Source organism: Apium graveolens, chromosome 9 (assembly GCF_009905375.1).
Source record: "Apium graveolens cultivar Ventura chromosome 9, ASM990537v1, whole genome shotgun sequence".
Taxonomy (NCBI): domain Eukaryota; kingdom Viridiplantae; phylum Streptophyta; class Magnoliopsida; order Apiales; family Apiaceae; genus Apium; species Apium graveolens.
In genome coordinates this window covers 10111549-10138122 of record NC_133655.1, presented here as the reverse complement: position 1 = coordinate 10138122, position 26574 = coordinate 10111549, and the positions used below count along the sequence as shown (strand labels likewise).

At 34.5% G+C, this 26574-nt stretch overlaps 1 long non-coding RNA gene and 1 other non-coding gene across 7 annotated transcripts; one reads left to right on the top strand and one right to left on the bottom strand.

Annotated features, from left to right (window-relative positions):
* Nucleotides 1–1849: 1849 nt before the first annotated feature.
* On the bottom strand, nt 1850–4712 carry LOC141683776 (uncharacterized). 6 transcript variants are annotated; one of them, XR_012560440.1, is made up of 6 exons: nt 4402–4712; nt 3925–4256; nt 3662–3768; nt 3005–3568; nt 2828–2923; nt 1850–2215 (listed from the first exon to the last, which is right to left on the bottom strand). It is a non-coding gene; the product is annotated as an uncharacterized LOC141683776 (long non-coding RNA). The 6 variants fall into 6 exon arrangements; XR_012560439.1 differs by having other exon boundaries at nt 2833–2923; nt 4402–4711; XR_012560437.1 differs by having other exon boundaries at nt 2833–2897; nt 3925–4181; nt 4402–4711.
* Nucleotides 4713–15721: 11009 nt separating this feature from the next.
* LOC141687591 (small nucleolar RNA R71) lies at nt 15722–15827 on the top strand. The gene has a single exon (XR_012561083.1). It is a non-coding gene; the product is annotated as a small nucleolar RNA R71 (small nucleolar RNA).
* Nucleotides 15828–26574: the final 10747 nt, after the last annotated feature.

Below are 26574 nucleotides of genomic sequence, written 5' to 3'. Positions count from 1 at the left end.
TGTCTACTATCTTTTGAAAGCACTTTATGGATTGAAGCAAGCACCTAGAGCCTGGTATAATACTTTGTCAAAGTTTCTCTTAGAACATCACTTCACAAGAGGTACTGTTGACAAAACTTCATTCTTTAGAAATGTTAATGGCTCTAGTATACTTGTCAAATTTATGTAGATGATATTATATTTGGCTCTACAGATGAAAAACTTTACAAAAAGTTTGCCAAATTGATGCAAAGTAAGTATGAAATGAGCATGATGGGAGAACTAACTTACTTTTTTGTTTACAAGTTAAGCAAGTTAGTGATGGAATATTCATTAGTCAAACTAAATATATTTATGATCTTTTAAAGAAGTTTGATCTAATGGATTACACATCTGCAAAAACTCCCATGGTTACTATAACTAAACTTGAATTAAACACTACTGAAAAGTCTTTGGATATTTCAAGCTATAGAGGTATGGCTGGCTCACTATTATACTTAACAACTAGTAGGCTAGATATAATGTTTGCTACTTATCTTTGTGCTAGATTTCAGGCTGATCCTAGAGAGTCTCATTTAATAGCTATAAAGAGAATTTTCAGATATCTCAAGGGAACACCAAAACTTGGCAATTGGTACCCTAGAGATTCTGGTTTTGATCTAACTGGTTATTCAGATGCAAACTATGCAGGGTGCAAGATTGATAGAAAAAGCACTACATGAACCTGTAAATTTCTAGGAAACAAGCTAGTATTCTGGTTCAGTAAAAAGAAAAATTCAGTTTCTACTTCTACAGCTGAGGCTGAATATATTGCTGCTGGCAGTTGCTGTGCACATATTTTATGGATGAAAAACCAATTGTTGGACTATGGTTTGCAAGTGGACATAATTCCTATTTTATGTGATAACACAAGTGCAATTGCCATCACTGAAAATCTAGTACGACATTCAAGAACAAAGCACATAGACATAAAGTACAACTTCATCAGGGAACATTTAATGAATGGTACTGTGGAACTTCATTTTGTTCCAAGTAAGAAGCAACTTGCAGATATCTTTACCAAGCCATTTGATGAATCCACCTTCACTACGTTGGTAAGTGAGTTAAGTATGCTTAATTATTCTTAAAATATTTGTGATAATTTTTCAAGTTGATATACAGCCAGAAATTTAATTGATTTTTCAATCTTGGATGAAAATTTGGCTAAGTCAAATTTTACATCTCGACGGATGTTCCTTATCCATCAAATTTGATCATCCGTCGAAATAGAATAGCTTGGTAAAAATCAACTACTTTTCTGGATTATTTTAAACCCGACGGATAATTGCTTTATTCTCATCCGTCGAATTGTCTAAATCTTAGCCGTTAAAGTTCTAAACATTATCTATCGGATATACTTACAGACTATAAGTATATCAAGACGGATAATTGACAAAATTTTGACAGTTTATTTTACTTTTAAACAACTATTTTGGGCAATTCTCATTGCACTACTAGAAAAAGGGCATTAGACATCGGTTCTGGACTGATGTCTATTTCATCAAAAAACGATATCTTCGTGGGTGTAGATAAAGGTGTTTTTTTCACATCGGTTCACTACCGTTGTGAAACGCCACCCCAAACATCGGTTCCTTATATTTCACATCGGTCCAAAACCGTTGTAAAATGTTACCGCATACGTCAGCTAGCTCGTTCAAAATACTGATGTCTAATATGTACATAGACATTAGTTTTAGACGATGTCTCGTTAATAAGCATCAGCTTACAACTCATGTTTGGTTACTTCAAAACTGATGTTAAATATATATATTAATGTTAAATATTTAGATGATGTAATCATATACATTCCAAAATATTTCAAACACAAAAATCAACAAATGCTATTGTATTAATATAACCAAAACATAAATTATCATTACTAAACCAATTCAAAGAATTTTAGTATATAACAAGAAAATTAAAAACATGATTTTCAAGATTACTACATCATCAAAGCATATCGCAGCTAGTATTATAGAATCTCTGTTTTCCCTATCACAAGCTGATGTTCTCTACCAGCTCCAAGAAGCTGCTTTCAGACTTGGGCTCCGTAGTTAGAGGTGGTCCTCCAGATGCAGCACTATAAATCAAAGACATGTCTTTCTCAAATTAAGCTGAATATAAACCTCAGTGACCCATCAGTAGCAAAAGATTGCGAGAGTCACATGCATCAAGCATGTCGTTTCTCGAAGCACAACTACCAATGAAAAAGAACAGATATTAATCTATGTCAAATAATAGGCAGATAACAAAAAAAACTAAGAGTGCTTAACTCCAGGGAGCAGCTGGAAAGCTAGAGAAAGCTTAAATGATTTAACTTAACAAATATCTCTACAGAAACAAGAAGTTTTGCAAAGAATAGTTGAGGAATTATATAAACTAATCCCTGAAATTAGAATGCTTCCTATTCATATTATATATGCGACCAGATAAATCAAATAAAATCACCTTGCAATCAAAGCATCTATGTTTCTCTCTTGCCATGCAAAATATTCAGCGTCTCTAATAAGGCCATACTTAATAACCTCTGCAAACCCAGATGCCAATTCTGATTTTACTGATTACCTCAGGTTTCCAGAATCACAGGAATCTAGATCATCTGATTTGCAGAGATACATTGGAGTAATACTAAACATAAGCTTAGAAAATGTCCACAAATGGCAACAAAGACCATGCTAAGATGCAGTTGATATGACGAAGTTTAATGAGGCATAAGCAAAGACTTTAAAGTCCTAATAATATGATTCCAAACATACGGAAAATGAAATTATGCATAATTGAAAAATATAATCCTTGGTTGAGAACATACCTTACTTGTAGACTAGTAGAGTGCATCAATCTTTCCGAATAGAGTTCTCTGAAGAATAAACACGGACTCGCTGGATGAGAGTAAAATAGTTAAACTCTGTGCAATAAGCCAATAATGCAGATAAGGCAAAAAAGTTCATCTTCAGGTGAAGTAAATAAAGTGCCACAACAGACCAACCTACTAAACGAAAAAGTCATCAGTTCTTTGAAAATTGAAATATGCTCTTGTTGCTCTTTCTCCATCCCCTGATGTTCCATCTGCCTGAATAAGAACTCTATAGCAGTTATGCATTTTATGTATTTTTATACACGGTATGCTACGCTTACTCTTTACTTCACCAGTTCACCTTGAGTACTAATGTCAGAGGCTTCACACTAAGATACAGGTATAGATAATAGACGTTTCACTTTAAAATGAGAACATACATATTCATTTGGACAACTTCAACAGACTAGCCTTTAGATAACATATTTTTCATATATTAATTTATTTACCAAATGCTAAAAGAAAAGATTGTTTTTAAATCCTGTATACAGGACTGAAAACCCCCTTCACCACGTTTATTCTTGGTTAATAAATAATCAGTGGCTAATTCCTCAAAAGTGAAGCTGAACAATGGCAACTGTGCTCCGGTATCTTGCTTCCCATCAGTTAATAGCTCAACCACTCCTGAAAATCCCGCAGATAAGTCTTGACTTCTGCCTGTGACTGTTAACAAAGAACTTCCTTGCTGCCTTGAGACTGCTATGCATTCAGTTTTAAAACAATTTTAGCATTATATAAAATTCATAAGTTCTTCCCAATAATCTTAAAATAATCATGAACTATATTTACCCTTTATTTTTTCTCGAAATCTCCATAAGCCAAGAATGAAATCCCATGAAAAATTATTCCACCTACTGTAATTGCTATTATTGCTGCACTTGATACACTCTTCTTACCTTCCTAAAAGGTAACAGGATATTATAAAGGTGTTTAAAAATTTTTTAAAACCACCATGTGGAATAATACATAGTCCTCTCTAATTAGTTTAAACACTGTAATAATTGCTTTGAAAAAGATTAAGATTCAAAAGAATAAGGCTAGATGAAGCATACCAAGTTCAGAATTTGATACACGAACGTTCAATGAATTGGCACCTCCTTCAATATGTTGAATGTCAATCAGATCACCACCATAAACCATAGGCACTGCAAGAACAATTCTTTGTGCATTTATCTTCAACAATCATTCATATCACCAGTCAGAATATCTGCAAAATCAGGTAGTTTAATCCCCTGCAGTTCCAGAAAACCATCACAATGACTTTCGCTTCTTTCTCTGCTTCTTCGAATCCTCCATTGTCTAACCATGCCTTCACATCAGTAACATCTTAAATTAAAATGCTTCAACCGTAACCATATATATAGCCTCTTCATAATCTTTAATCCTATTTCAAACAAACCCAGTGCTCAATTAAAGACTTACAAAAGTAGGGTAAACAAAGTTGAGAAGCAAAATATGAAAGATACTTACAAATTAGGGCTTAATTAAAAAACAAAAATAAAATTGAAAAAAATCTAAAAAATACTTACAAATTAAGGCTCGATTCGTTGACTCAATTACAGCTTGATTAAGGCTCGATTCGTGTCACAGAAACTTGATTATCGCTCGATTCGTGTTGTAGATCTCGATTTACGACAGCAGACTCGATGGATTAAAACTCGATTGCTCGATTAGGACTCAATTGATGGTAAAAGATATGGTAAGATACAAGGAGTGACTGTAAGAGATGAGATGGAGAGAATATGGGAGAGAGGAGATGAGTGAGTGATGAGAGAGGGAGAGATGGTTTGTCCGGTTAGAAAAGAGAAAAAATAGGGGGAAATAGAGAAAAAGAAAGGGTAAATATTTGGGAAAGGGGGCTGAAATTTTATTTAAGGACAAAGAGGGGGAAATATTCACGGGCCTTATTTTTTTATAAAAGTTTAAACATAGACAACGGTTTCTTAATAACTGATGTGAATAATAGAAATTAACATTGGTCAGATAATAACTGATGTGAAAGTTAGTTTTTAACATTGGTTAAAACACAATCGATACAAAACATAAGGTTTAATTTTTTTGAAAAAATACTCTTAGACAACGGGATTTTAAAAATCGAATATGAAAACATGTTTTTAACATCAGTTTGAAAATAACCGATGTAAAACCTGTTTTTTACATCGGTTATTTTTCTGACTGATTTTAAAATGGTGATGTCTATTGACCCTTTTCTAGTAGTGTTGGGTCTTTAATTTTTATCCCATTTTATCTGAGAATACATAAAAGCCTTATTTCAAGTTCATTTATTTTAGCTTTTATCTTTCTCTATTGCAATTAACTGCTCCATTCTTCTTCCTCAAAGCAAAACCCCCTTCTTTATGCAATTTTCCTTACTCAATAATGGCTCCAGTAGTCAAGATCATGTCCCACACCTGATTAATTTATGAAACGAAAAATTTCGTAGCTCTTGTGAACAAAGAAATTCCAGCTTCTGAGGATTATCACAAAATGATGAATTTTGTGAAGGAATGCAAGATTAGTTATGCCATACTGGAATCACCCACAATCTACTGTGAAGTTGTGGAGGAGATGTGGACTACTGCTGTGTACCAAACAACTGACAAAACCATAACTTGCTCCATTAAAGGTAAGGAATTTTGTATTAACAGAGATATTATCCAAGCATGCTTTAAAATTCCTAAAAACACTACTACTAAACCACACACATATGCTGATTTAGTTAACTTGCTACTTCTATTGGCTATGCTCTTTCTAACACTAAATTAAGTGAGATTAGGAGACTAGGACTTAGGAAATAGTGGAGTTTTCTGTGTGATGTAGTTACCAAGGTGTTTTCCTGGTAAAATAAGTAACTTTGATTCTATCAATACTGCTATGCTCTACATGCTAGTTACTGATAATTACTATAATTTTAGTGATGATATGATGTTTGAGTTAGGCTACAAGCTAGGGGAGATTATAAAGATATCTAGAATGTTTATTATGCTAGATTCCTTATGATTATTGCTAACCATAACTGTGAGGATCTTATAATTGAGAACCCAACCAACAAACTGGATTGTTGGATTCAAGAAAGAAGAGTACTTGCAGATTTAAACAGGACCAATCACCACAAAGAGGCGCCCCTTGTCTATTTGCCTATCATGGAGTGCACTCAGGTAAGTGAGGTAAATGGTTCTGTCCCTACTCCTTCTACCTCTCAAATTTCTTTCCCATTGACTGTGGCTATGACATCTGTGTCAATGACCCAACAGATGCCTACCCAAGCCACAAAATCCAAAACTTCAAAATCCAAATCAAAGAACTCACACTCTGGTGTCTCTTAAAAGATGCCAGTTTCAAAATCTATCAAAACCAAAGAGGGGAGTGTGAAGGGTGGTGAGGGATATGGTGAACATAAAAGAAACCCTAAGAATAAGGATGGTGAAGTGATTGTACCCAAACCTAGCCCCACCACAGTTTCCCAACAAACTGTGGTGCTTAATAAGGAAATTAGCACATCTCTAGTTTCATCCTACCAAAAGGATGCTACTATTAAAACAAGCACCCAACCAGGAGCACATGCCAAAAGGGTTAGGGACATAGATTCACCCCAAACTTATACAAGAAAGAAGAAAGCTAGAAAACTTGGGGATGCACAGGGATCACATACAGTCCAAACTGCAGCTACAGACTCAGTCACTGCACCTTCTCAAATTCAGTTTGATGTGGCTCCAATAAATGTGGAGTAACAGCCAAAATCTTTAACAATAGAAGCACCAAACACACAAAACTCTCCCACCAATACTTTGGATGTGGATATGATTCACACATCAATCCCTGATTCTCATTCTTTAACTCTGTTGGAGAAGCCAAAATTCAGTGCAAGTGAGCATCATCTTTTAGATGATTTGTTGGCTCACTTCACAATTCTTTCAGGTACTGTTGAGACTTCTGTGCCTAAATTATTATCAATCTGCAAACTCTACAATTTCCTCTATTTCGGTGGATATTGTTGATCCGTCGGCTGGTGATTGTATCCCGACGGATGCTCCTAACAGCAGTCATCCGTCGGCTATCCTAATTACTACCCCGATGGATGTTCCTCATCCGTCGGTACTCACTACACAAGCTGAATTTTCAACAACTTTTACAAGTGTAGATGAGCTAGTAGTTGTATAATCACTCCTAGGATTGAGGGAAGGGAATAAACAAAGTGAGAGGTTGAGTTGCTCTCAGGAAAAAGGAGAGGAAAAGAGAGAAATTATACAGGCTATTTCTTCCAGCCTGGTAAAAGTGAGTGAGGGGAGTTCCACCTTAGTAGGTGAAGGTGAAGGTGTGAGGGTGGTGAGCCAAGGGGAGCCCTTGATGCAAGAACAGAGAGAAATTGAGAGAAAAGTAGGTATAGCTGAATGGGAAGAGCCCATTGTAAGTAAGTTAATAAATGTCAATGAGACTGAAAAGAAACAACTAATTCAGCAAGAATATCAAGCTATCTTAGATTCTGTTTTTATGAATCTGAGGTATTTACTCACCCTGTTTCATCTTATCAAGTTCTAGTTGAACAGGACAATGTGGCTGCTGAAAGATTCTTCCAAAGATGCCATCTCAGCCATGCCACCCACAGATGATGATGACATTGATTATGGAACTGGTGGTTCTGAGGACTTCTTTGGGGATGAAGATGATGATGAAGAAGAGCTAATGGATATAGGGGAGACACATGCCCTAGCTCAAGATCTAGCATGCCATCTTGGGTATTTTCCAAGACATGTGATGAGCATCATTTCAAGTCCACTCTTTCTCATATTATTCAACAAACTCATACAGCTCTCCAAACTACCACAAATGCCAACACAAAGAAACTTCTACAAGCACACCTCAATTCTCTCCAACTACATCAAATACAGTCTCTGAAATAGTCTATGGATGTCCCGCAGCTGAAGACAGAAATTGATCAAGTCAAGAAAGATGTTACTGACGGGCTAGATGCTAAGTTTCCCAACACCACTATGCTTGACATTAACAGACAACTCAGGAAAATTCTGATATGGATAGCAAAGTGGAGTCTTTGGACACAAGACTCAAGACATTGGAAGCTTCCATCACTGCAATTCACTTACATAAAGCCCAACAAATTCAGTTGCTTCAAAAGTTAGTGGCTGCACAAACTTCTTCCTCCATTCAACTTGATGCTAACAAAAAGGGGGAGAAAGATTCACTTGTCCCAGTTAGTCAAGGAGAGCCAATCAGTGAGGAGGATAATCTGCTAAACATACAAGTCAGTCAAATAATTGTTCCAGAAATTATTTTCCCTAAGCCACCAGTCTTAGATAACATTGATCTGATCTAGATAGAAGCTGCTAAGTTGGATTCAAAAACAAATATCAAGAAGCTTGATGTTGTAGCAGTTGAGAAGGAATTGGATGACAAATGGAGGAAGATTGATGAAGAAATCACAAAGAAATTTGGTCCAATTGAGAAACCAAACAAGACCTTTCATCACTTCTCTCAAGTCAAGCAAATTTTTGTAAGAGAAATGAGTCTGGGTAATTTGGAAAAGAGCCAACCTTCATGCATAAAGCCTCCAAAAGCCAACTTGGTTTTGAAGCACAAAAGAAATTATCCAAAGTCATCTGACAAGAATCTCTTGGACCTTATATTTGAGACTCCAAGGCTAGATGAAAAGAAGCTGTTGGCAAGGTCCATTGCATTCTTTAAAGATCCAACCGACTCAGTGCAAAAGAGAAGAATTGCTAAGATCTACAGGAATGGGAAAGAAATATGTGTGGTGGATGGACGCCCTCAGTTTGTAGAAGCTAAAAAGGAAGAAAAAGAAAGAATCAAGCAAGAAAAGAAGCAAGCTGCTTTAGATGCTCAAAAGCTTAAACAGAAGAAAAAGCAAGCTGCTATTGTAGCCAAGCTTCAAGCTGTGAAAACTACAACTGAGATTTCTGAGAAACAACCTGTGGTAGCTAAAGATCAGATCAGAAAATGTACAAGGAACCTCAACAGAAAAGGAAGTTCAGGTACAAACTCTTTCCCAAAAGAAGATTGGACTTTAATGATGATGAGATGTAAGATTACATTCCCAACCAGTCTATATTTACAATTCAAACATCCAGGCCCTCAATGGTGCAGGATGAATTTAAGGTTGATCCTACAAAGAGCTTTCAAGGTGAGCCAATAGTTCCTAAGGATGAGCCTATAGACTCAGATAGTTTGCCTCTTCCAAAGCTTAATTTACCAATCTTCAGCAAATTAAAGAAGACAAAGACAAGAACAATCAAGAAAGTCAAGCCTGTGAAACTCAAAACCGAAACCTTAACCAAAACTCAACCAACTGTCAGCAAGAGAGATCTTCTATATATCTGTGACATCAAGGAGTTTTCAGATATAAATCTCTACATGGATGAACTAGAAGAAGTGAGAGCAATTGATGCTCACAGGAATCTCCCTGAAAGACTAGTGTTCAAATACAAGGGTGGGAAAGAGATCATATGGCCCCATCACATGATTCTTCAAGAAAGTTTACTGTTTTGATAAATATCTTCTCATCTTTTAAGAAAAATTTAGGATTCAATGTGACTGCCAAGAAATTGGTTCTAAAGAAGATAGAAGAACTCAGGAGCAGAAAAGCCTTAAATGCACTTCCAACGACTCTATCCATTCCCTTTACAGGAAATATAGTGCATTTGAGGCCTTACTGGCTGATGGAATTCATGGATGACAAAGGTGTTAGGAGATTCTTCAGATTGAATGACCAATTGAGCATCTCAAGCAATGAGACTCTATTGGAAATGCAAGAAAAGTTGGATGTATCAAATGCTGAAGAATTTGAATTTCACAGACAACTCCAAAATCAAATAGAAGAAAATAACTGGAAGCTTGGGAAGAAATCAGGACAATCAAGGAAATAGAAAACATCTACTCAGACTAGAGGAGCACCTTGATAATGATTATGAGAACTCTTTGTACACTTTACTTTGTTCAATTTTCAAATAAACTGTAGCACTTACTAGTTTTATCTACCATAGTTCAATCTGTACATTTAGGGTGTTTTGTTATCATCAAGTTTCTCTTAATTTATGGCTACAATTCCTGTAGACATAAATTGGGGGAGATTGTTAGGAATATGTTATGAACTTGATGATAAGTTGAATAAAACATCTTAGTAGATTTTACTTAGTGTTTTTGTAGCTCTCGACGGATGTTCTAAAATAGTCCCAATGGATGAACTTTATAGTCCCGATGGATGACAACTGAACATCCATCAAGAGTTTAGCTTATGTAATAATAAGTCTTGTAGCAGATTTCTGCAAACAACAATGTAGATGCTGTAGGATTCTTTAAGTCATGTTGACTACTAAATTGATATGCAGAATAGGTTGACTAATTATAAATACAAGATGTCTTGTAATACTGCATAAGTGAAATGGAGTCAAGTGACAGAAAGGCTACCTACGGATTATCTACAAAGGCTCCCAACAGATAATCAACAAGACTCTCGACGGATGACCAACATAGTCCTGATGGATGATCATAATTCAAAAGAGCAGTTGACAGTGACAACTTAGTCACATGCGTCGGGTGTTTGCAAATGGAATGTGGCAGCCTAATTACAGGATTTAGAGAACAAAGAAGCATTACCATTTCTATGTAATTATGAAGACATTCAAAGATACTGGATAAAGTAATGAAGTAGCATGAAGTTAGACTAAATATAGTTTGTCATATTGTCTTGTCTTACTATCATGTAACTTGGTAATATATAAACCAAGTGTAGTAAGTAGAACTAACCAAGTAAGCATAATTTTCAGAGAGATAGAAAAAGCTGTATCTGTTAAGCATTTTTCTGTAATTCTATAAGTTCACTCGGAAGCAGCTATGTGCTATTCAAGCATCACAGGGTTCTCATCTTTATATATATATATATATCTCGTGGATAATTTCAAATCCACTAGAAAGTTTTAAAGCCTTGTGTTTTATTGCTTTGTGTTTTGATTTCTATTTTACTTTCATTCCGCACTTCTTGCAAAATCAAACACAGTTATATATTAACTGAGAACATTCTTAAAATCAGAAAAAGAAGCCAGAATTACATTCAACCCCCCTTCTATAACTCTTGTTGCATTGTTGGGGTATAACAGTCACTACAACGAGTCGATCCACAATCCTGTACCGAATCAACTCACCCCTTCACGAGTCATATTTCTCTCTCTCCTCATACTTGGCCCCCCGCCTCCACCATCTTCTGCCCCGCTCACCTCACTTTAATAGTCTTCGTCCTGTTACATAAATTTATTTCAATTCTTCTCCGAACTCTCGGTCTCTCCGACTTTCTCCAACCCGAAGTCTCTCGGTCGACCCGACTTGACTCCTCCACCGTCGACGGAGATCAGAGTTCTCGACACGTTGGAGCCGTTGTTACACGCGCTGAGGTCGGAGAGTGAGCGAACTTGGAATGACTCGGCGTTGGTGCTTTATAATCTCTCGTTGATATAGAGTAACTGAGTTAAGATGATTAAACTCAGAGCAGTTACAATTATGTTAAGTTTGTTAGAGAATGATGACGTGGTGGAGCAAGTTTTACTCGTGTTGTGTAATATGGCCAGGTGTGTGGAGGGAAAGTCAATTATGTTACATCACAATGCGGTGATGAGTTTGGTGATGATGTTGAGGAGAGTTGATTCTGAGTCGACTCGGGATAATTGTTTGGCGGCTTTGTAATATGAGATTTAGGGGTTTAGCTTTAGAGTGTGGGGATGGGGAGGTTTTGAGTAGATTTTGAGTGAGATTTTTGATAAAAAGGTGAGTTAACTCAGGAGAGAAAATGTGAGGGTGATGTTGAGTGTTTTGAGAGGGAGGGAAGCTGAGCAGGAGGTGGATTAAAGCTTGATTGTGTCTACGTGCGTATATTCAAATTTACATATGCCCGAAAAATTGGGTTGCCAGAATTTGCCCGGAATCTTGGGAAACGAAAATTTTTCGGTTTCCGATGAGATTTTTTTTAATTTTTTTAATTAATTCAACTGAAAGCGGTCGGATTTAAAATTATATTTTTGACCATATACGGTCGAATTTAAATTTTGGGCAAGCCTTTTAAATTTTCTAGAAAATTCAAATTTTTGTGAGGGATTTTCAAATTTTAATTGAAATTATAAATTCTATCGCCTTTAATCGAATTTAAGCGGTTGTATTTATGCAGTCGTAATTAATCGGTCGAATTTAGTTAAATACGACCGAACTTTTAAATTCGTCTCCCTTTATTACAATCGATTCAAAATCGGTCGAAATTAAGTAAATTTGACTGATTTTTCGGTCAAATTTAGCCTTTTTTCTTGTAGTGTGATGAGTATACAAAACCTACTCAAAATATCTATTTTTCACAATATCATAGTGGTGAAAAAAGTGAAGAAGTGAGCGTTATTCCATCCCAGGTTTTTCCTTCACAGAAAATTAAAGATAAAAGAGCACGAACAAAGAATTTTACGAAACAGAAGGATGAGATGCATATTTCGGCATGCCAAAATTTATCATCCGACCCTATTACTCGAGTTCATCAAACCAATGGACGCTATTGGGAAAGAGTATATGACTATTTTATTAGGCACACAGATGTTCAATCTGACCGTCCTTCAAACTCATTGATGCATTGCTGGTCTGTTATTCAACTTGGGATTAATAAATTTCATGGATTTTATAACCAAGTAGGTGCACCAAGTGGATGATCCAAAAGTGATAAGATATTTATAATATTTATTTAGTTTATTATAATCAAGTTTAATGTAACTTTATGGTTGATTTACTTCTTGTAACAACTAAAACAAATCAACCGTGCAAAAGCTATGTATAAAACCCTGTACAAAACTAACATTTCGTTAGAGCATTGCTAGAATATTTTGAGAAACCTAAATGGAATGTAAGTTTTTCTACCAAAAATCCAAAAAAATTCAAAGGGATAGTAGTACAACTTCTTATCCATGTACTCCTGAATGCATGGTGTAAGAGAACTTTGAACTTTGAAAACCAGTTGGGAGGAAAGCTGCAAAAGAGATGGAGAATAAATGGAAAAGAGCAGAAAATAAAAGTGATGACGGTGGAGCTGCCATTTTAGAACAAATGCGAGCTGATCAATTTGAACCTAAAAAATAAAAGAACAAACATTTTAAAGAGAAAGTTTCATCATTTTTCAAAATTAAAGTTGTCTGTTTTCACCATGTTGTGAATCTTTATCCATACGTCCTATAACGCCTGAAGTACAATTTTTGTACTAAATTAAAAAATAACCTTTTAATCTTTTACTTGATTGGTTGACTTTAATTTTTTCAATGTATATTGCTCTCTCTCTCTCTCTCTATATATATATATCACAGTTTACCAATTACTTTTAATATTTAGAATAAAACAAAAAAGACGTTAATAATAACAACAACTAAAAAGAAAAAAGTACTTCAAAATAATATTATCAGTTTGAGTAGTGCTAGAAGTATCAAATTGTATACCAAAATATGGTTCCAAATTACATGACATGGTGACCGAGATGATATTATTGGTGTGATTTGTGTGAATGCAGGGGGTCTGCTATTATTAATGCTTAACACTTGTGCAATTTTACATTTTTGTCTTTTGTGTAATGTACTCAATTATGTTTTTTGATTTTTTTACATTTTTAAGTTTGCAAATTAGTATAGTTTCAACAACATGACAAACTATTACACCCAATAATCGTTTACGGCATTTAAGTGCTACAAATCACAACCACATACTATCATCTTAAAAAATAAATTATTATTATATTTTTATATTTTATAAGTTGTCAGCCATGGTGAGGGGTACAATGATTCCATTAGAACATAATAACACGTGAGTGGTCTGTGTTAGCTGCAACAACTAGGTGGTATAACAAAACTACCACATCTCGCACATGTAGATCCTTCAAACTCTAAATGAATTGGATGAGTTTGGTGGTTCGTGTGTTACACTTGAAAATGTGGTGTCATGAGCTCGTCACAAACACCTATCAATTCATATAATAACCTTAAGAACTAATAATTTTCTCATTGTGATAAACTGTTAAGATAGATAGGGGATATCGAAGGAGGTCACCCCTTAACGTTTTAAGATTCTTTTAGATGAATAATTGCAGTCAATAAATTTGACTTGCCAGACATGTTAACCCGTCTTATTTCCTTGATTCCTGTTGCAAAATTTTAGTTTGTAGATGACTAACACCAACTTGTCCTTAAGATAATCTTTTCAAACAAGTTGTCAAGTCCATTCCCAAAAAAACAATTACACTAGAATCTTTCGATCTTTAATGTTGATAGTAGTTTCAAATATCTTCAACATCATATTACCAATGATGCTTGAATATATTAAAGCACTTTTTCCACTGTTGGGATGCAGACTTCTTCATTGCAACTAAGACGGTAAACGAACCGAGCTATTCATGAATAGTTGAAGCACATCTCGTTAACTTAAAGCTCGATTCGGCTGGGCTCGTTAAGAGCTCGTGCTCAAACTCGAACAAAAAAAATGTTCTTTAAGCTTAACGAGCTCGAGCTGAACTCTAGCATGTTCGACTCGAGCTCAACTCGAGATCGATTCGAAATTAGTAAATCAGTTTGAAATTAAATAACTCGTGTTAGGCTCGTTAGAGCTCGAAAAAAATATGTATAATATTTTTTTCTATTTTTATGGTATATATTTAAACCGCCCTTTCTTTATTTAAGAAGCCATTTTAAAATACAAATCTGCAATAAAACACAACAAAATTGAACATTACAATATAAATCGATGTATAACAAGAGACATAATTAGAGGAATTAAATAAATAAATAAATATATATATATATATGAAATATAATCAAATTTGTGCATCGTGAGAGATATAGAAAGAGGATAAATGATTATGGAGGACTAAGAGATGATAATTGATGATAAAAGATTGAGTCAAGATATGAACCTTAACTGCAACTTTAACTTCACTGTGTTTTAGTTTTACACATTTAGGGATTAGGCTAGATTAAATCAATTTACTTTAGGTTGGGCTGGGCCTAGTTTTCTTTTTTATATTGATAGTTATACTTGAGCCTTTATTTGTTAATTTAGTCTGTTAGTTTGCTTAACTATTTAGTATGAAAATAATGATGTTAGCGAGCTGCTCGATTTGTTAGTCGCTAAATACGTGCTAATAATACACGCAAGTATACGCGTTCGCAAGTAGTATAAGATATAAATCAAATTCGTTCCCACAGAGACACCTTGGTTAATTTAAGTTTGCTTAACTATTCAGATTTTTCATTAGCTTGTTATAGCTGAAGTTGCTGTCTTGGTGCATATTGCGGTTGCTGAAAATTAGGGGGGTTGTACTACTTAGCTGGGTATTGCTCATAAGGCTGTTGAACCATATTCTGAGTGTTCTTCCATCTAAAATTAGGATGATTGCGCTTGTTGGAATGATAGGTGGCTGGTACCGGGTGTTGCGATCGCTGAAAGTTGCTCACGAACTGAGCTGATTCACTAGAAATAACATGCTGATCAGTCTCATGGGCACCAGCACAAAGCTCACAGACACTAGTGATTTGATTAACTCCATAATTAGCCAAAGTGTCCACCTTCATCGTCAAAACCTTAAGTTGGGAAGCTATAGCAATTGCTGCATCCAACTCCAAAATTCCTGCTACTTTTCCCTGAGTTAGTCTCTGGGAAGGATTCTGGTATTCATTAGCAGCCATCAATTCAATCAATTCATAAGCTTCATTGTAGCTCTTAGCCCACAAGGCTCCTCCTGATCCTGCATCGAGCATGGGTCTAGAAGTAGCACCCAATCCATTGTAGAAATAATTTATAATCATCTAATCAGGCATGCCATGGTGTGGGCACTTCCTTAGCATCTCCTTAATCGATCCCAAGCCTCACACCGAGATTTTCCAGTTTGCTGAGCAAATTGAGTAAGAGCATTGCTGATTGCAACAGTCTTTGCCATAGGGAAGAATTTAGTGAGAAACTTTTGAGCAAGATCTTCCCAAATAGTGATAGACCCTGGTGGTAGAGAATATAACCAGCACTTTGCTTTATCCCTTAGAGAGAATGGGAAGAGTCGCAGTTTGATAGCATCTTCAGTCATACCATTGAACTTGAAAGTGTCGCAGATCTCGATGAAATCCTTGATGTGCATGTTGGGGTCTTCTGTAGGAGAACCCCCAAACTGAACTGAGTTCTGTATCATCTAAATCATGCTTGATTTGATCTTAAAAGTGTTAGCCGAGATGGCTGGTCTGATGATGCTCGACTGAATATCATTGATCTTAGGCTAAGAATAGTCCATCAGAGCCTTAGGAATTTCTGCTTGATCATCCATCACTACTAAAACTGGTTCCTCAACTTTGTTTTCTTCTTCGTCCTCAATTACTTCCCTTCGAACCACTACATCTTCTTCCTCGGCTTTATCCAGATTTCTCTTATAAGACCAAGAACGCGTATGCATACACGCTCGCTAGAGTACTTAAAATAAGACAAGGAAACAGATAAGTAACAATGTCTGAGTCAATGAACTTTAACGACCACTGATGATAAACACATAAACTAAAAATCAACACCGAGTCCCCGACAGTGGCGCCAAAAACTTGTTAGTCGCTAAACACACGCTAATAATATATGCAAGTATACACGTTCGCAAGTAGTATAAGATATAAATCAAATTCGTTCCCAAAGAGACTCCTTGGTTAATTTAAGATTATATACCTATGCAACAATGGTATCAATATTATCCAATGCTAAGACGGATAACACGTTGAGATTGTTTATAACTATGAATTAAACTAACAATTATAACTAAGAGAACAATAATGGTTGAATTAATATATATGACAAATATGGGATCCTAACTTCATTAAATACTTCATTCAATAGCCTTTTTGTTCTTAACCTTAACATGTAATGGTGATGACATTAATCAGATAACACGAAACTGATAAACTCCAACTTTTGTTGTACGAGTACCATACTACTAGACATCCACAAAAGAGATAGAAGCTGAATAGACACCAATTATATTGAGACCCTATATGTCTATAGAATTTGACAACATAATGGTTTAATGCACAAGTTATCTATCGTGATTACATAAGGCAAGTAAAATGGTTAAAATTAAGTACGAATCATGCATATCAATATACGAACCTATGCTAGCATGGCAAGTTCTAAATCCTTAAATTCACTTTCGCTTCATTAAGAATTAACACGCTATCTTATAAGTTCACGACGCTCATAAGACGAATAAGCACAACCAATACTAGGTTATCATACAATCACCACACACTAAGGTATCGAAAAAATCAACTAAAGAAATCCATAAATAAATCCGCTAGAACCCCACGATAAAGATTAGCCCATGATCAGACTCATCATCAACGTGGATTCCAATAAAAACATGGTATAATAAACGTAGTCTTTATAACGAATAATAAACAAAGTACCAAACAAAGTGTAAAACAAGAGTATATGTTCAAGAATAAGAAAACTAGCATCCAACGTTATAAATTAAACAAAGAATCACAAGTATAAACTAGATCTTCTTTGTCTTGATTGAATTGTGCTAAAACGGTCTTCTTTTCTCCTTCTCCTTGTGCTCTGGTGCGTCTTTCTGTAAAAAACGAGCTTATTTATGTATATATAGCAGCCCCGTGGAGAGTAGAAGTCTTCTGGATCAAAATCAGAATAGAAATAGAATTTCTTTTCTCGACCTGGCGCGGGCGCGCGCTTTAACAGCGCGGGCGGGCTGAGTTCTGAACTTTGGGCGCGGGCGCGCGCTATCACAGCGCGGGCACGCTGATCTCCTGAATAAAATTCTGAATTCTTTTCTTCTCCTTGCTGATTTGAGCCTGTCTTCCATGAGCTTTTATTCCAACACCATCCTAACACCCAATTAGCACTAAAAGCATGCTAATTCACCTGATTACCTGGATAATGCCTGAAAATGCAAAAACACTAGAAAACACATTAAAATACCAACTTGAGTACAAATACACCAATTCAAAGCCTTACTGAGCGTAATAAAGTGTCATAAATACCACTCAATAGATAACACATGTTCCCTTGAGTGGATTGTCCTCAAAGCCCTATACCAAACCTGTATAGCCTACTCTAGCAATCTAACTCCCCGAACCCTTGTTATCCAAGCTTAACTACTCAGCAACAAATGTTTACACCTTGAACGATACAAGTTTAAAAGAAAATTATAACCGAAAATATGAACTCTATGAATATAAATATACGTGAATAAATTTGAGCTCGAAATAAGAATATTCAATGAATGCAAGTTATATTTTCTCACATGGCATGGGGTATACTTCGTGGATCAACCTCAAAAAAAGTATACCCCAGTGTATCTATAGACTAAGTTAATTTTCAAATCAATTCAACAATACTCCCGATCTTTACCAAGTCTCACAACTAGTTTGTTATTATTTGAAAGTTAAGATAATCTAAAGTACGTTTAAACTAAAGATAAAAGATATATAGAAAAAGATTTTAAAAACGTCTATCTTTAGTTTAAATTCAAATACCAATCGAATAAGAAAGTTACTAAGATAAAAAATTTATTTACAACTTTATAGAAAATAGCAAATGGTTTTAATAAAAGAGTTTGAAGAAACAAAGAGCTTTAATATAAATAAACACATTAAATATACCATAGAGTCGTTACAAAAACTCATTCCTATTTATTTCCTCAAAAACCGTAATTTTGGTTTATCCAGAATAACTTCAAGCTATAGCTCTAATCTCGCTGATAATCCTATCAAAATATTGTTAGCTTGCTGATATAATAATTATATTATAATATTTAATTTGACTTCTTTGAAACAATATTAGTAACAGTTATAGATACATTATAATCAACTTGCTACTAAGATAACATAACAAGCTATAAGTATATGATACTCCCCCTAAATCATATATTACCTGGTCATAAGATAAAGCTAAAGCAACCATAACATCATCAAATTAAATTAAACCACATTCAAGTTATTCAAACTAAAATAAACCGGATAAAATCCGGCAACACCTAGTGGTGAACTAAATCACCAAGTTCAAACACATCACCACTTTAACCAAATAAGTTCACACAAACGATCAAATAAGTACTTAAACCAAAATAACAAACAATTTTCCTAAATTCTCCCTCTTAATCATTAAAAAAAGTAAAATTTAGGAATTATCTTCAACATCCTCATCCCTATCCATGTCTTTGTCCTCCTTGTCCTCCTTGCCAAGCTCTCCATCTTTGGTGTCAGTAGCAGTATTATAAAAATGTATGCCATCATGATCTGCAGCAGCAACCAAATTATTATCTACTGATCTTCTTGTTGAAGTGTAGGGAAATGCACCAGAAGGATCATAAGGTTCGGATGGAGTAGCAATACCCAACAACACATCCTTCAGTATCTTCTGATCAGCAACAATCTTATCCAACCTCTTAAGAATTATCTATGTGTCAGCCTTGATATCAGCCATAAAATTATTGAGCTTATTGGACAATTCCTCATCAAACTGAGCAACATGAGGAGATATATGGATGTGGGAGGGCTTAAGAACTTTAACAACAACAAAGTAGCCATCAGCTTCAACCTTCAGACCACTCTGAGAAAATCACTCACCCTCTAGAAATTCTTTAGTAGTCAGAGTCTCAGTATCAGACATATCAACACCACACCCCTCAAACACCTTGGTCAAAAGTAGATCATAGGGTAACCTAGTGGTTGGTTTCCCATCAAAAACCTCAACTATATTCTTCAAAATCAATTCACTTATATCAAACCTTTTACCAGCTTAAAGCATACTCCAACAAGCACATCTAGCAAAGTTGGACCTAGTACCCAATCTATGAAATAAATTTTTCAAACAAACTTTAAACAATAAGTGAGCCATTAGCACCACTTAAGCATTAGTATGGGCAAAATACTCAACCTACTTACCATTTCAAGTAATCAATTTGACTTGATCTAATGCAGAAAAACCATCTAAATCCTTAGGGCATGTCTTATTATAAATGGACACATTAGATGGACTCAAAATATCTAACATACCACTTAAAACACCAGCATTCATATTAATCATGACTCCATTAACAAATGAAATATATCGATCTTTCTCAACATGCAAATTACTATAGTATTCTCTAACAAACATAGGGTAACAGACTTTCGACAAATCAATAAAAGAAGATCCAAACCCTAACTCATGAAATAAATTAACATCACCACAGTTGTACAAAACCTTATCAGCAAAAGGTTTACCAAGGATGATTTTGCGTGTTCCTAGAAACTTCGATTCAAACCTAGAGTGAACCTCATCTAGAATCTCAAAATTTAATTTGACCCTCTTTAAAGCACGACCAACTCCAATATCTGATTTTTCCATACCTGACTATCATCTCCACTATCAACAATGACTGGATTAGCCTCCGTATCAGACACTTCTTCATCTCGAAGTCGTTTAGATTTCAAAAGAGGATGTGAATCAACATTAGTGAAATGACCTGCTTGACCTTTAGCGTGTGCTTCAATTTATTCCTCAAGATCAATCGACCGGTGATGGTAGCTATAGCTAGGAGAGAGTATTTATTGAAAAGGAGTGTGAAGACCTTATATATAATTGAGGGGGAAGTATATAGGTAATTGAAGAGTCGTATCCAAAATACCTCTCTAATACTTCTTTTAATAATTAAAGGGGAGTGTTTTTAGGAATAAAATTAAAAAAACTAATCCCCTTATATAAATCATGATAAAATAAAAAATTTAACAAAATCAAATATCAGGTCAAACACTTAACCTCTCAATATATAAGACCACATAAAAGTTTTAAAATTCAAATAAAGTATAAATTAATTAAATAAATCTTAAAACTATGCATAACACGAAACAAGATATTAAACATTTAATTCACATAACAGGTAGATCATATATCATACAAATTCTAAATTATAAATATAATTTACATCACATGCAAACTAAACAAATAAATTGAAAAATTTAAGAGTGAGTTAATAATACCCGATACCAGCATGTAAGCTTGCTTATTGAATATTACACCTTCCCAATTCTCTTCTGAGTGTGCTGAATGCTTTTCAACTAGAGGTTTTGTGAAAATATCAGCAATTCGAGCATCAGTAGCAAAAAATACCAGCTTAACTATCCCTTTTGCAATATTGTCTCTCAAGAAATGATGTCTAACATTCATATGCTTGGTTCTCGAGTGATTCACTAAATTCTCAGAAATATTGATAGTACTTGTATTGTCACAGTAAATAGGAGTTTGACCACAAAAAATTTCAAAATCCTTAAGTTGTTTTCTCATCCAAAGCATTTGTTAGCAATAACTCACAGCTGCTAAATATTTTCCTTCAGCTGTTGATAATGCAACATATGTTTGCTTCTTGCTTAACCAAGAAACCAAACTTTGTCCTAAGTAAGCACCAACACCACTGGTACTCTTTCTATATGATTGACAACCTGCATAATCTGCATCACTATACACAACAAGATCAAATGCATTTGTGATAGGATAGAATAAACCAAGAGTAATAGTTCCACTCAAATATTTAAAAATTCTCTTAACAACGTTCAAACGAGACTCTTTAGGCTTAGATGGAAATCTTGCACAAACACAAACACTATTCATAATATTAGGTCTATAGGATGAAAGATATAATAAGTTTCCAATCATACCTCTTTAAGTCCGAATATCAACATCTTTACCTTGTTCATCAGTTGTTAGCTTGCTGACTGCACTCCTTGATGTTGATTTCAACTTGACATTATTATAACCAAACTTTTGAGTAAGTTCCTCATGTACTTTGATTGATGTATATATATGCCTACAAGAGTTTGCTTGTTTATAAAACCAAAAAATAATTGAGCTCTCCCATTATGCTCGTATCAAATTCACTATGCTAACACTTAGAAAACCATTCGCAAAAAGAATCAGTTATAGCATCAAATATAATATTATCAATATATATTTTCATAACTAAAATATCTTTAACTTTAAACATATTAAATAAAGTTAGATTAATAGTACCTCAAATGAAACCATTCTTGATTAAAAATCACTTAACTTTTCATACCAAGAACGAGGTGCTTGCCTTAATCCATATAAAGCTTTCCTCATCTTGAACACATAATTAGGATATTTTTCATTCTCAAATCCAGGAGGTTTCTTGACATAAACTTCCTCTTTAAGAAATCCATTTAAGAACACACTCTTTACATCCATTTGGTGTAACTTGATTTTGTTGTAGCATGCAAATGAAAGTAGTATTCTGATAGACTCTAATCTTGGAACATGAGCATAATTTTAATCAAAATTAATGCCTTCTTATTGATTGTATTCTTGTGCCACCCAAACATCACATTTATCAAATTGATTGAGTTCTTCCGGCATTTCCATGATCCAATTTTTATTATTAAGAGCTTCATTGATATTCTTTGGTTCCTCCCTAGCTAGAAAAGCTACAAAAGCATAAATATTTAATGTACCATTTTTTTAATCTTAATTCCTTCCAATAATTAATTATGGAGGATGATTTTTCACTGTCTTAAATGACTTTGGTAGATAATGTTGAGCTATGACTTCCTCATTTGTTCAAATAGATCTTCACCATCAAACATATTCTGAAGCTTCTCAGTAGCTCTATTTCCCCTTGGACCTTCCAAAGTAAGTCTAGATAACTGTTTCAAAGTAAGTCTAGATAACTGTTCCAAAGCTTCTCAGTATTCTTCACTGCCAGTACTAATACCTGCAACATCTTCCTCTTCCCTTGATAGATCATCATTAGACTCTTGAAATGAGACTTCAATAGACTCTTTAACAACATATATATATATATATTATAAACTCTATATGCCCGACTTGTTAAAGAATAACCTAAAAATATAACTTCATAAGATTTAGAATATTAGGTTTCTTCTTCCTCAATTCATATGGAGTCTTGTTGAGTAATGGCCTGATTAGCACTATGTTAAGAACATAACTTGTTGTGTTGACAGCTTTTGCCCACTCCTTGGCAGCTTGCTGTCCTGAAGCAAAGTCCTTGCTGTTTCTTGCAATGACATGTTCTTATGCTCCATAACTCCTTTTTTTATGGTGTATGAGGTGCTAAAAATTGATGTGTAATTCCTCTTTTTTTACAATAAGGAATAAAGTCCTTTTGGACTTAACCACCATGATCTCTTCGTAGATCTATAAGTCTTGTTTCAAGCTTATTCTAAAGTAACTTGATTAGCTTCTCAAATTCACTAAATGCACAATTTTTAGTAGATAAAAACAATACCCAAGTATAGCTAGAATAATCATCAACAAGAACAAAAGCATACCACCTCCAATACTCTTATATGCTTCTGAACCAAATAAATCTCTAAAGGTTTAGAAGTTGATACCACTTTCTTGAATTTGTATGATGTTCTGATTTGCTTTTCTATTTGACAAGCAGTACATGTTTCCATCTTAACATACTTCAATTTTGGTAATCCTCGAACTAGCTATTTTATTGACAGCTTGCTAAGTAGTTCCATGTGTGCATGTCCAAGTCTTCTATGTAAAATTTCTGGACTAATATCAATTGCTTCTAAACAACATGATTGTTTCTGTTCTTCAAAATCCAATACATATATAATTTTTTTTCTATTCTAGCAACTATAAGAATTTTATTAGAACCAACAAGTATAATACACTCATGTTGACCAAATCTAATTTATGACCATCATCAAATAATTGACTTATACTAAGCAGATTTTAAGTAAGATCTTTAACATATTGAGCTTTATTTAAAGACACAATATAATTACTAATTTTTCCTTTTACAAGAATAGAAAGAGTCTTGCTATCATCAATTATAACACTGCCACCCTTCTTCATCTTTATACTAAGAAACTGAGATTTGTCTCCACTCATGTGCATTTTTGCACCACCATCCAAAATCCATTAATTTGACTTTAATTTGGCCACGAGACCAACCTACAAAACAAACAAAGATAACTCAACATTTTGGTACCCATTTTAGTTTGGGTCTAGCATGGTTAGTAGATAGAACATATAAAACATTCAAATCATATTTTTTGAGCCTAATTTGAAACATTTTGGGAGCTTGATTCTTTGTTCTGCCGGTCTTGTCAGCTTGCCATTTTGGTTTAACAGCTTGTTGCCGGTGAGCTGTCTGTCTGTTCCATCTTTTTGACACTGCCCGTTTAACTTTGTAGTGCTTAGCTAGATGACCTTTTTTCCCAAATATGTTGCAACCTTTCCTGGGTATATCATAGTCACATAGAATCCCATTTTTGCCTTCAAACTTCAGAGAATGATCCTTTGATGTAGAAGCCATTCCAAGATCACCTTTATCCAATGGAACTCGAGTTTGTTGTATCATAGATTTGAGTACTTATTCTCCTTGAACAAACTTTCCCTTTTATTTTTGAAGATTCTTGATTTCATCTTCCAGTTCATTGATCTTCTTAGCTTGTTCTTCTATTTCTGTTAAGGTTTCTGATTTGCTTAACTCGAATTCCTCCAAGTATGCATTTTGAGCCTTAAGATTAGTTCTCAGTGAGCTGAGTTCTTTTGTTCATTCCTACTCAGAATCTGTTGGTTATTTCTTTCAAGTTGAGCAATCTGTTCCTTGAGATTTTTTATCATTCCAATATTTGGTTTGGAATTTATTAGATCTGAAATGACTATTCGAAGATGAATATAATTTTATTCTAGCTCATAACTCATTCTTTAAATTCATAAGCTCACTCGTTGATTGAATAGCTTTATCCTGTATGGCTAGTTCATCTAAAGAAGAAATATAATTATGTACTTTAGAACTAATAGAATTTACCTCGCTACTTGAATCTAAGCCATTGTAATAAGTTTCACATGATTTTTCAAGTCTAATATAATCTAAGTTAACCATCGCTCCACTTGACTCGTCATAATTTGAATCTTAATCATCACTCCAAGTCAGAAGTGCTTTAGATTTCCTCTTTTCTCTGAAATCAGCTTGATGTTTAGGCCATTTTAACTTATTTTTCAGCTTGTAGCAATCTCTTTTGAAGTAAATTTTGTTGCCGCATTTATAACATGTGTCTGCCTTTGAATCTTACTTTGCACCAAAATCTTTTCCTTTGTCTCTCCTCATTTTGTTCTTATTTTCAATCAGTTTCTTGATTTTCCTGGACATGAGATCCATTTCTTCATCTGATTCATAGTCCTCATCTGATTCCAGCTTGTTAACAGACGAGTGCAAAGATAAATTCTTATTTTCTTAGTTGGTAATTTGACACATTCAGATTTGATAGCTTTAATTCTTGACTTAAATTTTTCTAGCTCAACAAAGATAGTAAGATGATCCATTATATTAGCATTTATAGCAGATTCCAAAGTTGTAGTCTTGGATTGATAGATAAAAGGAACCGAGTTAAATACTTTCATGTTGATCTCCTCTTGTGGAATCTTCTTTCCCAATATTTGTAAACCATTGATTGTATTCTGGAACCTTGCTTGAGCTTCCTTGATAGTTTCAACATCTTCAAGCTTGAAGTTTCCAAAATCATTCATTCGAGCACTAAGTTTAACTTTCCTCAATGCTTTGAATCCTTCATGGTATGTTTTAAGAGCATTCCAAATCTCCTTGACAGTCTTGAAAGATGATAATTTATCATATTCAGCTTGATTTGGACCCATAATAAGCATGCTTCTAGCTTTCCATTGTAACCAATCTTTAATAGCTCGTCAGGAATAACTGCATCAACATCTTTAACTCTCCCTTTGTCATCTTTAAAGTCATATGGTCCTTTCTGAACTACTCTTAGAACAAGTGGGTCCCTTTGTCGATTTCTTCATCTTCCTCTTCTTCTTGATTTAAATATTCAATCACTTCTTGAGGATCCATTAGGCTTAGAGTATGAATAAATGATAACAATGAGAAGAGATTCTAGGAGAGATTTTTAGTGATGATTCAGTCTTCTTAAAAAAAGATTTTAAATATAAAGAGATTATGAAATATATTTGTGTATGTGACCGTTAGGAATAGAAAATATAATAAAAAGAAATAGAGAGGATGTTGAGGAGGGCTGTTGGAGTGAGCCCAAATATTATCTTAAGAGCCCCTTAAGTATAAGTTTTTAAAAGGAGCCTTGCAAGCAGCTCTTAGAGTTTCTCCTAATAGCGATAGTCTACATGGACATTTGATACTTTTCTTTCGGTTTTCTCCTAATAGTTGTATATGCTTGGTGATAAAAGATATAATTAGATTGAGTAATAATTATACTGGTGAAAAATTATTATCATAATTGGGTTGGATAATAATTGTACTTAGAAAATTATTATAGATGTTATGTGTTTGTCACAAAGTTGGAGATTGGACATCAAGGAAGGAAGTTTGTATAATAAATATGGGAAGAATTTTAGAACAAGTATGGTATGTTTTGGTGGGTAAGTTATGGGTGGGTGTATACATTACCATTTATGTTTGATGGGTATATATACATCATCATATGTTCAACTTTAGTCACAACTTGAGATGTATGTACATCCATTTCTCTTTAATCTTGATTTTTCTGTGGGGGTTACATTGGCCTCCTGAAAATAAAAACAAAAATGGCGTTCGTTAACATTCTCCCTTCACTACTAGAAATATGGGATCAGATATCGGTTCAGAACTGATGTTAAAAAAAATC